Source organism: Habropoda laboriosa, unplaced genomic scaffold, assembly GCF_001263275.1.
Source record: "Habropoda laboriosa isolate 0110345459 unplaced genomic scaffold, ASM126327v1 scaffold478, whole genome shotgun sequence".
NCBI classification, from domain to species: domain Eukaryota; kingdom Metazoa; phylum Arthropoda; class Insecta; order Hymenoptera; family Apidae; genus Habropoda; species Habropoda laboriosa.
This window is the reverse complement of record NW_017100618.1, coordinates 35471-48506: the sequence shown is the minus strand read 5'-3', so window position 1 is coordinate 48506 and position 13036 is coordinate 35471. Positions and strand designations below refer to the sequence as shown.

The following is a 13036-nucleotide window of genomic DNA, read 5'->3' as shown; positions in this document are numbered from 1 at the left end:
ATGTGATATGTGCGCTTCGAGCCCCGTTTCGAGATTACTCTGGCCACCTGACCGTTTCAGTTGACTCTGCTGGAAATTGTCGCTGCCCTTTTCAAACCCTTCGTTGCCCCCTCTGTTCCTTAAAAATCGACTATTCTGCGATTCGTAGACCAGACTTTCTTTTATCTTCCAAAATATCTGAATTTTGTTTAAAATACACATTTCACTCGTGAATAAAGTTTAACTTTTACGATACGTCGTAAAGTATACACCGGAAGTAGTACGTTTTTAATTCCACGGTTGATAGTAACGTAAAGCTGTGTCTACACTGTACAGGGCGGAAAATAGACCAGGTAATTATCTTCTCTAGCTCTGGTGGTACGAGAAAGTTTTTATACGCAAGTTAAATGGTTTCAAAGGGCGAATAAGATTTTTTTTTCAAGGCCAGCTATGTGTTTTTACACGAATGTATATATAATATTTGTTTCTACTGTATGTTGTGGCAGACATTGATGTGCATTTAAACGTGCATAATAATGTGACCATAAAATGACAAAAATGACAAATGTGAGACAAATCATCTATCAAACAAATTTTCCCTCCATCTCATTTGCCCTTTGAAACCATTTAAATTACGTATAAACATTTTCTCGTACCACCATAGCTGGAGAAGATAATTAGGTGGCCTGTTTTACTTGGCCCACCCTGTACAGTGAAGTAACAAAATTTCTTAGATAAAGGTAAAGAAAAATGTCATATAATATTATGTTAATCCTTTGCAATCGAGTGGCGACCGAGAAGCGATATTAAGTAATTGTCACTTGGTAAATAATTGGTCAAATCAGAGAGCAGATCTATGGGACCTCTATAAATTTGATTGCCATAGTGAAATAGAGAATACGTTGAATATTTAATTAAAATAGTATGGTTTGTTTTTACGTTAATTTTAGAAAATTTCTAAGATCCGATTTGCAAACTTTTGCTATAGCAAAATGACCTCCTAGTGCAAAGGGTTAAATAACATTTTTCGTGTTATTCAGAAAATTATGTTATCCATCACGTGTCGGTAAAGATCAAAGATAGTTTTTATATCTACCATAAGGAGCATGACGCGTGGACTGAATTAGGCGTTGATATGAAGATGAACTCAATCGAAATAGAAAAACAGAATTCGAACGTTGATTGGGTAGTTCTAACAAGAGTTGCAAAAAGGAAGAAATACGATCTTGTTATAGACTTGTTCCTATAAAGCAAAAGGCATAAACTTGTAACAAGTTATAAAAACGAGTTCTAAAACAAGGTTAAAAAACAATTTCTCTTATAACAGTGTTTTGTTATACAGTACTCTCTCGAACAACGCGGAGATTAGAGATGCCGACTGACCGCGTTGATGGAAATCCGCGTTGTTGGCAATCATCCTTCGCCTTCGCAAAAAACCGAAGAACATTTATATTCTTTCTATGCATGTGCATATATTATATTTATACACATACACGCACGTATTATGTAATTACTTAAATGCATAGTCGGGGCCACGATATAGCGAGGTCGTAAAATCGGTTAGGCGTCAAAGTAAACATGTTTTAGCTGCCGGGACCCCGAAATTGACAGAAATACGAGCAGATAAGTACTTGAAACCATGGTCAGGACCGTACAAAGAATTCTTGTATCCAGCGAAAGTCAAACTGATTCTAATATATTTACTGAAAATTGAGTTCAGCTAGGACAATTTAGGGTTTTTTTCTTCTGGGAAAAGCCGCATTTGGAAGTACGGTTACAAGATGCAGATAGAAAATGCAAAAGGATTGTGTAGCTTTAATATTAACATATTTTCCATTTGTAAATGAAATACCATTTTCTACTTGAAGTACCAAATCATATGCTACCATTCGTTTATTGTTGGAACCCTCAAACAGACTGCAACACACGGCCTTGAGTGCCGCAACATCAATCGGTGCCGATTCTTGAGAGTTTAATTTACGACCTCGCTATATCGTGGCCCCAACTATAGCTCCTTCTAGTTCTCAGCGACACATCGGTCGTTTGATTTTTCTCCCAAGTTCGGCTATTTGTTATGTATTTGAATTTGGCGCCACTACTTCTTGGGTGCAGCGACAATTCACGAGGAATTAGTTCACGTGAACGAATTCGCATTGGCTCTTTCTCACCTCTCTGATTCGCCATGATTTTAAAATTTAAAATTTTAAACGTATGCTGAACGTGTAAATTGATTCGAAATGAACGTCGAAATTTTTGAAGAAAAACCGCGTTGTTCGAGGGAGCACTGTATAGTGTAGAAGCAGCTTAACGCGGCTGCATGTTGAAAAACAGGCGATAAGAAGGCAGCTGTCACAAAGTAGCAGTTGTGCTCGTGCGACAAATATTTCGCAGTTTCGAAACTTAATTTCGCACGGTTTGTTTGCAACACAAATATTCTGCTCCTTTGAGGCTTCACTTCGACGAATTCGCGTTAAATGTGAAAAGCGACTGATGTGACTGTACGCACACGCTAGGAGAAGAAGAGGGAGGAGGAGGAGAAGAGAGAGAACACGAAATACACCGTTCGTCTGGAGAATTTTGCAATTTCCCCACGGTGGTTCTGCCCGATAGAGCGTCTTTAACGCGGTCGAAGATATTAAACGATCTCTCTACTCGACGATCACCGCCCCGGGAACATCCAATTTGCAACCAGAGAAGCTGGTTGTTTCGTTGCTTTCTCTGCTCTGTTGCATCGACGTCGATCAAGCCACATTTTTGGTTAGAATAAAGACGATTCTACTTGCAGGCATCCCCTTTGAGCTTCACGTGAGGTAATGGAGACCTTCTGCGCCTTTTGTGGCCCCCGCAGCGCGCTTCCCTTCCTAATATTTCCCTTATCGATTCTCCACGGTGGAGGAACGAGGAGTTGCCTTTTGAAAATCATGTAGCTGGTTGCGTTCCACTGGAACGGATGCTTTTGCTTATTCTCTACTTTCTGACTGTGCTTTTGCACGAAAAGATTACGAGAAGATCTGTGTAGATGCGAGCAAAGCAGATTTTAGGAATTATCGAAGCGTTGTTCTGCTAATTATATCTATAGGAAGTTTCTCCACGAATGTTTCAAGTGGTTGTGAATTATTTTTAACGAGCTTATAACTGATATACCGGGTGTTCCAGTTGTTTTCGACCAAACTTTGCCAGTATATTCTACGGGTGTAGATAAGAAGAAAATGTTATATAAACATAGGTTGTTTGAAGCTTTGTTAAAAAGTTATGACCGAAATACGAAATACGAAGGGAACGGTAACGGGTGTGCACTTATTATGATAGAAAATAAGAATGGATCAGCGATATTTACATCTGCTCTGTTTTATGCGAGCTGTGTTTACAATCCGAGGTTGTTGAAGGTGTTGAATGTAACTTTTACAGGCGCCATTTTTGTCTTGTAACATAGCAACCGCTAATTTGTTACCATTCCCTTTGTATTTTTGTTGTAACTTTTTAACGAAACTTCAAACGACCTATGTTTATCCAACATTTTCTTCTTATTTATACTTATAGAACATAGTGGCGAAGTTTGACTGGAAAAACTGGGACACCCTGTATATACAATTTCTAACTTGAGTCTAACTAACTCTTTGTAGAATTTAACTAGTTTCTCACACGTCAATTTCATTTTCTGCGATGTGACTGAGCAAAACTTTGGCGAGAACGGTATTCTTGGTTCAGTGTCGTCAACGTGAAATCTCGATTAGGAAAATATTAAGAGTATTCTTATTATAAGAGTTGGAAAATTAAATTAAAAAGCGAAGAGGTACTCAAACAAAAATTCCCCGTTTCCCTGTTACAAATGTGATTACTTTGCAGTTTCACGCTTCAATGGGGATAAATAAATTGGGGGATCGTTAAAACAATATACTCCACGGCGAAATAACTTCCGTCTAATATAACGCGCGAGGAATCGTAGTGAAAAAAAGAGAGAAGAAAAAAGAGAAAAAGAGGTAATGAAGAATTGCACAGAAGCACCGGAGAAAAATTTCCATTATATAAATTCCACTCCGTCCCCCATGGAGGCTGCAAGAAGAAACTCTCCAGAGTTCTTTGGCAGACAATACAAACGCTTCCTCTCGTTCGTTTTCAACCCAGTTCGACGGTGTCCAGCGTGCAGTCGGACGTATCGATTGCACCTGAGAGCGAGGCGAGGGAAGAAAGGAGCTGGACGAACCTTCTCTCTACACTTCTTCTTCTCCTATGCGAAAGAGGAAGTCGAGAGCGTGGTGAAACGGGGCTTCGAGCGGGTCAGGGGAGTCGAAGAATAAAATTCAATCCGGTAAAACTCCGTCTAACCGAGCGATGGGGGGAGAGATGGGGAGGGAAGAAGGCTGGTAAACAATGGCGATTCGTAATTAAAACGGACGAAGAAATACAGAGTGGCGGAGGATGATGAAAGTAGCAAGAGAAATGGAAGCGAGTACGATGTTTCTCAAGGCATAATTAAGCAGCCGAGCCGTGAAAGCGCGAGCGAAGAAAGGAGAATGTGAAATTATTTAATAAACCAGCTGAAATCTGGCTGACGAAGATTATTCTTCCCTTGTTGTCGAAGGGATTCGATGATCCTGCGTTCAATGATATAACTCGAAACGACACTTAAAAAAGAAAAAGACCAGCCAACAGACCCAATAGATAAACCCTCGATTCGAACGGCTGTTGTAAGGCCACGTCATTTTGGGAAAAACTCAGACGTTTGTCTCTTGCTTCAACTTTCATACTATGACCGTTACCAACTCGTCTACTAATAGATTTTCTGTCTCCACTCTGATTAATTAATTAATGAAACTTATTAGAAAATAGTAAGTTACGAATCACCTTTCCCCTTTCCGGGGTTTCCCCAAATTATTTAAACTTTTGCCCACCACCTTCACCCTCACGTTCTCCTTCCACTAGTTTCCTAATATCCAATCACACCTCCGCATTTTTCGAGACCTTCTTTTCCACCACCTTCAACGTCCAACCAATCAGAACATACACCGACCCAATATATACCCACGCACCACCACAAAATAAGAGAGTTCAAAACACACACTTTACGAGGACAAGTAAAACCAAAAGACACATCGAAAGTATCATTCCTTACCTCCGGAAACGTTCGTAAGGAAAAAACACTGTACGATCCGCGGTGTCGAAACATCGGAGTGAAGAGTTACGACCTTCATTAACGCGCCGTATTTAATAAAATAGATCGCGTTGCACCGCGAACTCGTGAAAAAAACAACGAGTAAGTTACCAAGATCAGTTACGCTCCAACTACCACCAAAAACGGTATGATTCGATCAGCACTATCAAGAGAACATCCCGAAGTGATAATTACCGATATTGATTGAACTTTGGTATATTGTAGTGTTCAAAATAATCACGCGTATTTCTTTTTATCAGCAATTGTCCACATTTAAGGGGTGTAAGTCGCCTTCAAAGATGAGGGCAATGAACATATTTGGTCAAAATTATTTATTATTCCTTATTTTTCCTATTTCTCTATCTCTAATTGTTTGCGAGGTATTAGACTAAATATATTTACAACTCCCAACTTTCAGCGTGATTTTCATCCCTTCACTGTGGACGATTGCCGATATGAAAAAAAATGCGTGGATTATTTTTTTCAGAACTACCGTATACCAAAGTTTCATCAAAATCGGTGATTAACACTTCGGGATGTTCCCTCGTAAGAACTCTTCTTGAATTATTCAACACCCGCTTGTATCATACTTCCATTAAAATAGTGCCGAAACGAAAAAGTTCTCTTTCGAGCGTGGCTCAAAGTATAATTTCAACGCGATTCAACGGTATTGAATTACCATCCAAAAGTATGGCAGAATTACTATACCATGTGGGTGGAGCAAATGCAACCATGAAGCTTCACGCAACAATCTGTCTTCGGGGATTGTTAGATGGAAGAGGCGTGTGTGCACCCGATTCTTGGACTGTTTGACGATGGATTCGGAGGCTTTCGTACGATAGAGGGGAGAAAGTTGGTTCGGAGGATTTGCGGAAGTGTTGAAGTTGAGGAGAGTTGGACGATTGGTGGTCTATGATGGACGATTTCGTGAGCGATGGCTTTGGTAATACTGTGACAATGCGATCTTTCGAGGACTCTGGGATATTTCATTTGGAGGTATCGCTTCTGTTTTACTTGGGCGCATCGATGGTGAAAAATTTAGAATCCTTGGAACGAATGAAATTTCCAGGAAAGAAAAGAATCTCTCGTGTTATCCGTCGTGAGAGATTGGAATTTTTAGTTTGAAAATTTGTCTTCGTACTTTTGTATGATTTATTCTTCGTTTTTCTGGTTTTCCTTTTTTTATCGGAGATTCAAACGTGCAGATTACATTGAATTTTTGCTGGCTCGTGATACACGTATATGCTGATAGTATTAGTTTTTGTGTGAATTCCTCGCGTCGGCAGCCCTCGAACTCGCCCTTCATTTCTTCTCAACCCTTTCTTTCATCACGTACGTTTCACCTTCTTGTTTTGCATACGAATACCGGCGACAAAAATCAACGTCGCTTCTCAACTCCGAATTTCCACGAGAACCTTCCATTCTGGCGACAAATGAACGTCGTTGGTAAACACAGTTGAATTCCTTCGAGGAGGAAAATATTCTATCAATATTTTCTCTTTCCTCGTTTCTTAAGGACGTACACCACTCTGAGGCTTCTAAAAATGGAAAACATTGGGAATTTATTTCGCGGGTAAATATTAAATGAAAAGCTTCCATTTTTGTTTCAGAAGATGTGAAAGCAACTTTCAGCTTTTATCTGCAAATATTAAAAAGTAAAAAGGTTACAAAATGGAGGGCTTACTGCGAAATCTCTTCTGCTGGAACATCGATTTCTGGACGCCATCGCTGGCAAGGATTGAAACGTCAGAAATAAAAAATTCTTTTTGATTTTAAATAAAAATGTATTACCTACGCTGTAGCGTAAGATTTTTTCGATATGTCAATTAGGTAATTTTTTAGAAACGTTCGAAGCTGATTCTTTTTTGGTAAAAAGGGGATCCTCTTCAAACTGCCACCATTTCTATGATAATTACAATTTTTGAAAAATAGTGCTCCCCATTGTAGGTAATACATTTTTATTTATGAGTCAAAAAGAACTTTTCATTTCACAAGTTCCTATCCTTGCCAGCGGTTGCGACCAGTAATCGATGTTCTAGCAGAAGAGCCAATAATTCCTCCATTTTGTAACATCTTTAGTTTTTAAAAATTCATGAAAGAGGTCCAACGTTGTATATATATATTTTTGAGAAAATTGAAACTTCTCATTTAGCTGTTATCTACGAGAAAAAATTCCAAATTTTACCTATTTTTAGACACCTCAGGGTGGTTTACCCCCTTAACTATGATCGATGTAATTCACGTTTCGATATTTGGTTTCCGTTTAAAATTTCACCTGACACGTCACCAACGGAAGAATTTGCAAAGGGAAATGCACGGTTAAAAGGGAGGACAAATATTTTTTTGGCGCTGATTATACAAGGGAGGCGTTAATGCTCCTCTTCACGGTTATTGCACGGCTTCTCGTGCAATCGATGATCTAAATTTAAATTTAAATTTAAACACGCTTCCAGCAGCCTTTGATGTCCTCCAGCTCATAACGCGATCGTCTTACCCGTTTTTTCTCACAGTTTTTCTCGTTCTACGGCTCTTTTTTCGCGCGCCAAAAAAAAAAAAAAAAAAAGGTTTGTTCTACTTAGCGGTTGACGGTCGTTCCGGCAAAAGCAATTTCCGAAGGATCACCGTTCCCCTTGATAAAGCTATCGCTTTCCATGACGTTTCGGTTGCTCGCTTTGCTCCGGTGTAAAAGGATTTCGCTCGAAGTTTTGTTCGGAACAACTTCAGAAATCTTTTCACTTCGAACAGAATCACGAAAATTCGACAGTCTTTCAAAGCACCGAGTGCACGGCGATCAAATATAAGTCCAATCTACAATTACGAGTATTACGAAGTAACAGGCCAGCTTACTCCTTAACTTTGCTTCGATTTAATCTCGGTAATAGCACACCTAATCAGGTATTCATGAATACTTTCGAGGAACGATCGAAACGACAATGTTCCAACTTACTTTCAACGATGGAAATTCAAAGTTTGCAAAGGTGTCAACTTACGTTTACGTGACTACAGGGATCACGTTCACACGAACGTGTGCTAGCGACCCAATTAAACCGCCGAGAAGCTTGGTAATTCTTTTGTAATCAGCTTATGTCTCGCGTTACACTATATAACTCTTTACGATAATCAAACTTATCAGTCGGCTTATCGATGCTCCCGATGTATCAAGTTTCCCCTGTAAACTTTCCGCCCGAGAGAGCTTTCTGTTTCTGATTTTTCTCTTCGTTTTCCCTTGGTTTTTCGTTAAACATTTTGCAGCGACGAAAGTTTCGCTTTGAAAGAAGGACGAAATTCTGACTGGCGGAAAAGTAGCAGCGGACTCTTTTGAAATTCTGAAAGTTTCTCAGCCGGCGTAAAAATTTGTTTCCTTCGCTCCGAGAAAGTTCATTTCAACCTCCGCGGAAGGTTAATGAAAAAAATCTTTTTTTCATCTTGTTTAATTCCTTGCAAATCCAGACGCAGGAGAGAAAAACAAAAACATCGAAAGCACGTCGCCGAACATCGTGGCACTGTTAATATTCGTCCCAGTGGGAATGTTTAATGTTTGTTCGGTGATTCTGAAATCGATCGATATCGCAGACACGCCCGGTTTTCGCAATTTTCACTGATTACTCGTCGGGATAACTCGGCGAGTCGCGAATTATAAATGCAAATTGTTCTCTCTCTTTCTCTTTTCGTTGAACTTATTAATTATTCGTTGCAACGAATCTATTAACGAATTCTTGTTCGATATTAAATCGTGGATCGTCTCGCTGCTACACATTTCTCATTTTTCCCCGCCATTTTTCCAACCTTCTTTCCTCTTTGAATCTTAAAAAAAAATATATACAAATTCAGTCATTCCCCAATAAATGAGAAAGTTCTTCAACGGTGAAACGGTCGAGAAGTTCTCGAGGAGCTTTCAATTCATCCGCTCGATCGTCGACAATTCGCGACTGTTTCGCGATTTTCTTTTTTTAAACTCTTTAATCTTTCAAAATAATCTTATCCACGATGGCGGAGAAACGGTTCGCCAAGCGGAAAATCGTCGAATCCTTTAAAAGGCTCCTTTATTCTTCCTCCCTTCGACTTTGACATCCTGTTTCTCGAGGAAGACTCTTTAATGAACTCCCTTGAGCGAAGTCAAATATTAAACAACTTTTCGCGATGACAATACGCTCGATAAAATGTGGCCAAGGTACTTCTTAATGGATCTTCGCTTGGTCCTCGCGGAAGTTTCTCTCCTTCGTTTCCGATTCGACGAAGACGCCGGTTAGTTAGAAATCGCGCGTATATTTCACGTGATGCGCGAGGGCTGAACATTTTTGCAGCGTGTTTCCCCTCAATTACCGGGCCCCTTTAAGCCCGGTCTGTGTACACGGGCAATCGGCAAACGGAAGTTTAATCTAAATTCCGCTGACAAGCTAGCCTTTGCACAGGGCTGCTTTGACGGCGTCGCGTACACAACCGACGCTGACTTTCTTTGCAGCCGCGCGAGCAACTGAAATTTTTCGCCTTTTTCGAAAACCCTTTGGATCTTCATTAAACGACTCTTTTTTACTGGTAGCAGGGAAGCCAAAAATACGGTTACCTTTGTGATCGTTTTGAGGGAAAAGTAAATACGTCGCAGAAGTGAGTTGTCTATGTGTTATTTAACAGAGTGCGGTGAGACGCAACAGCTGGTCGAATTTCATGGAGAAATATTATTAGGTCATTTGTAACTCGTCGTAGGTAACTTCGTTGAAATTAAACAGTTTTACTTGGAATAATTTCCGTGGTGTTCGATACACTTTTACCAAGGTACTACAAGAGCACTAATTATGTACAGTGGATTCCGGTTAATTGGGACACATTGGGACCGGACTAATTTGTCCCAATTAAGCGGCTGTCCCGAAAAAGCGAATTTCAACAGGCAAAATCTGAACAATGTAAAAAATGAAGCTAAAAATGATTTATTGAAAAACGTATAGTTGGGGCCACGATATAGCGAGGTCGTAAATTAAACTCTCAAAAATCGGCATCGATTGATGCTGCGGCACTCAAGGCCGTGTGTTGCAGTCTGTTTGAGGGTTCCAATAATAAACGAATGGTAGCATATGATTTGGTACTTCAAGTAGAAAATGGTATTTCATTTACAAATGGAAATTATGTTAATATTAAGCTACACAATCTTTTTGCACTTTCTATCTGTATATAACACGAGTAGATAAACTAAGATGCTAAAGCGGCTTCCCCCAGAGGGAGAAACCCTAATTTGTCCTAGCTGCATGCAGTTTTCAGTAAATATATTAGAATCAGTTGACTTTCGCTGGATACAAGAATTCTTCGTACGGTCCTGACAATGGTTTCAAGTACTTATCTGCTCGTATCTCTGTCAATTTTCGGGTCCCAGCAGCTAAAACATGTTTACTTTGACGTCTGACCGATTTTACGACCTCGCTATATCGTGGCCCAGACTATATGTAATGTGATCCAACGATTACATATTGAGAAATTATGTTAATGATAATGCACACTTGGGTCGTAAGAAACGCTGGCAATAGTGAGCGTTTCGTGAATTTCACTGTCGTCCTGAAACGAGTCAACTCTCCAGCCGAACGTCGAAATCGCGTTCTACTTATTCTGTTAATAGGTTTTGCTGTGTATTTGAATATAGGGAGACGTTATTTCGCCAACTATGCTTTCTAAGAAGTGCGTATCTTTTTTTTGTAATCAGTGAATCCAGCGATTGATTGAGCGACATCCTGAGCGTAGCACGTATAAAGTATTAATAAATATAGCATAGTCAAAAGTCCGTTCGAGTTTACTATCCCTCCTCACATAAATCCCCTACATTAATATTCGGTCTTGAATACAAATGTGTGTTTAAGCATGCAAACAAAGCTAACAATAAGTAATCAAAAATAATTAAATAAACACATATATTATGTTCGTGATTTGCGAACTTCGCGACGCGATGCTTAATTCGACCGGTGCGCAAAGAGTTCACGAACTGCTCTTTCGACGTGCCTTCCTCGCGTATAAAAAATAAAGAAGATTCATAATTAAAATAATATCTTTTAATTTATTACCGTAATTCTAAGAGCTATCATTAAAATTATTCAAGGTCGCTGAAGATCGTGAAACATTTATTATTATTTTCGAATTGTGAAACCGTGGGCATGTCTTATCAAGTGCTGTAATTCATTGACTCTTGGTGTTCGTGATTTGCGAACTTCGCGATGCGATGCTTAATTCGACCGGTGCGCAAAGAATTCACGAACTGCTCTCGCGGCAAACTAATGGCACGAGTGCTGTTTAAATTTGTAGATGAGATTTGTGGTGGGTGAAAAAGAGATATATGTTTTACACGATAGACAAATACTGGCTGATTGGTGGTGACTGTTACTTTTTATTTTTCGTGATGTCTCAAAGTTGGTGATAGAATCTCTGATCGAATCTCTGTGTGTGTTTGTGTTTTTATAAGTTCGGTGTGTACCGTGATTGGTGGTGTGAAATGTGTGAGAAGTGGTGGGAGTATCGGTTGATTGGTGTTTGGGACGTGTGGTAGGGTTTGTCTGGTGGAGTCGAAGTGGGGAAATTGTTGCTAAAATTGTTATATTAGGGGATGGGAAAATCCTGAGGTCGGAAGGTGGTTTATGAGTGTAGTGCATGTGGTGTCCAGATGTAGGGTATTCGACTTTCTAAGGTAATAAAACAATTTGCTGATGGCGAGGAGAGAGACCAATTTACGGAAAATATATTATTTGTGAATATGGTAGGGCTCCATTGTTCGAGTCCTCGGTACGGTCGAACATATTATGTAATGTATTTATATTCCGTTCTTCAGTATCTGTCCCAAATAAACGGCGGTAATAGGCGTTTTCAATATTTCCTGTTTCCTGAATCGTTATTGTGTGAGGAAATTGAGCCACTCAGAGGCCAAAGCGATTAACTCCACTTTTTAGTATTCTTCTAATTTTAGTGTCAAAGCACCTACTTGGTGCTTAATTCTTCATAAATGAAAAAAATTTGATAAATTCAATTTGACGGAGTTAATCATTTTGGCTTCTGAGTGGCTCAATTGTGAAGTGAGTGGAAAAAGTGAAAATCGGTTGGAGAAAAATCAGAGGAATATAGGGGTTGAGGTAGAACTTCAATAACCAGTTGGTGCAATTTTTATACAGTTGTTCTTGCTACGACTGGCGTTGTCATACAAAAGGATAGGAACTTTTCTGTTGACCAGGGCTGGTTGCTGTATATACTTTCAGTTTTTGGTGAACGATCTCCGATTCGTTACTGTATGACTCTACAGTGATAGTGGTACCCAGATTTAGAAAACTATAGTGAATTAATCCCAGTTGCGTCTTGCTTTCTCTTAGAGAATTAATTCGAACATTATGGAAATTATTTTAAATAAAAATGTTCAATTTCAGTGGTTTCGTGATTTCTCAAGAGAACTTGCAGGTTGACCTAATATCACGTTGCTGTGGTATAGTTATTTTTACAAGAGGTGTTTTCACTAGGGAAAAGTCAGAGATCGATTTTTTTCACTCCACCTGGCCGTCATTTTGAGACGTTTCTCTTGGCTCGCAATCTTCACATGCTATCTTACCAGTTTCCCCGATTTTAATTAATCGAACATTTGTTCGCGAACGAACGCCCCGGGGGTCGCAAGTTGGCGATAGTCGATCGATGGACGGTTCGTTTCATGAATTGCTGCAATTCTATCGGTGAAACCAGGTTCCAATGCGGGGAGGGGTTCGTTGAATATTAATCTTTTTCCCAGCCGTAATTCTCTTTTTCTCTTTCGCATTTGCTAGAACGAAGCCAGGGAGAGCATGGAAACCGTCGTTTCGATCATCGTTATAAATAACAGGCACGTTAGACGTTTCCTATATCAGATTTGTATAAATAGAATATGTATTCTCGTTTAAGAACTGATTTTTATTC

General features: G+C 39.5%; 1 protein-coding gene across 1 annotated transcript in view; it reads right to left on the bottom strand.

Moving 5' to 3' along the window:
* LOC108576741 (neuroligin-1-like) overlaps window positions 1-13036 on the bottom strand; it is a 44535-nt gene that overhangs the window by 5891 nt on the left and 25608 nt on the right. The gene's annotated exons all lie outside the window — the stretch shown is intronic.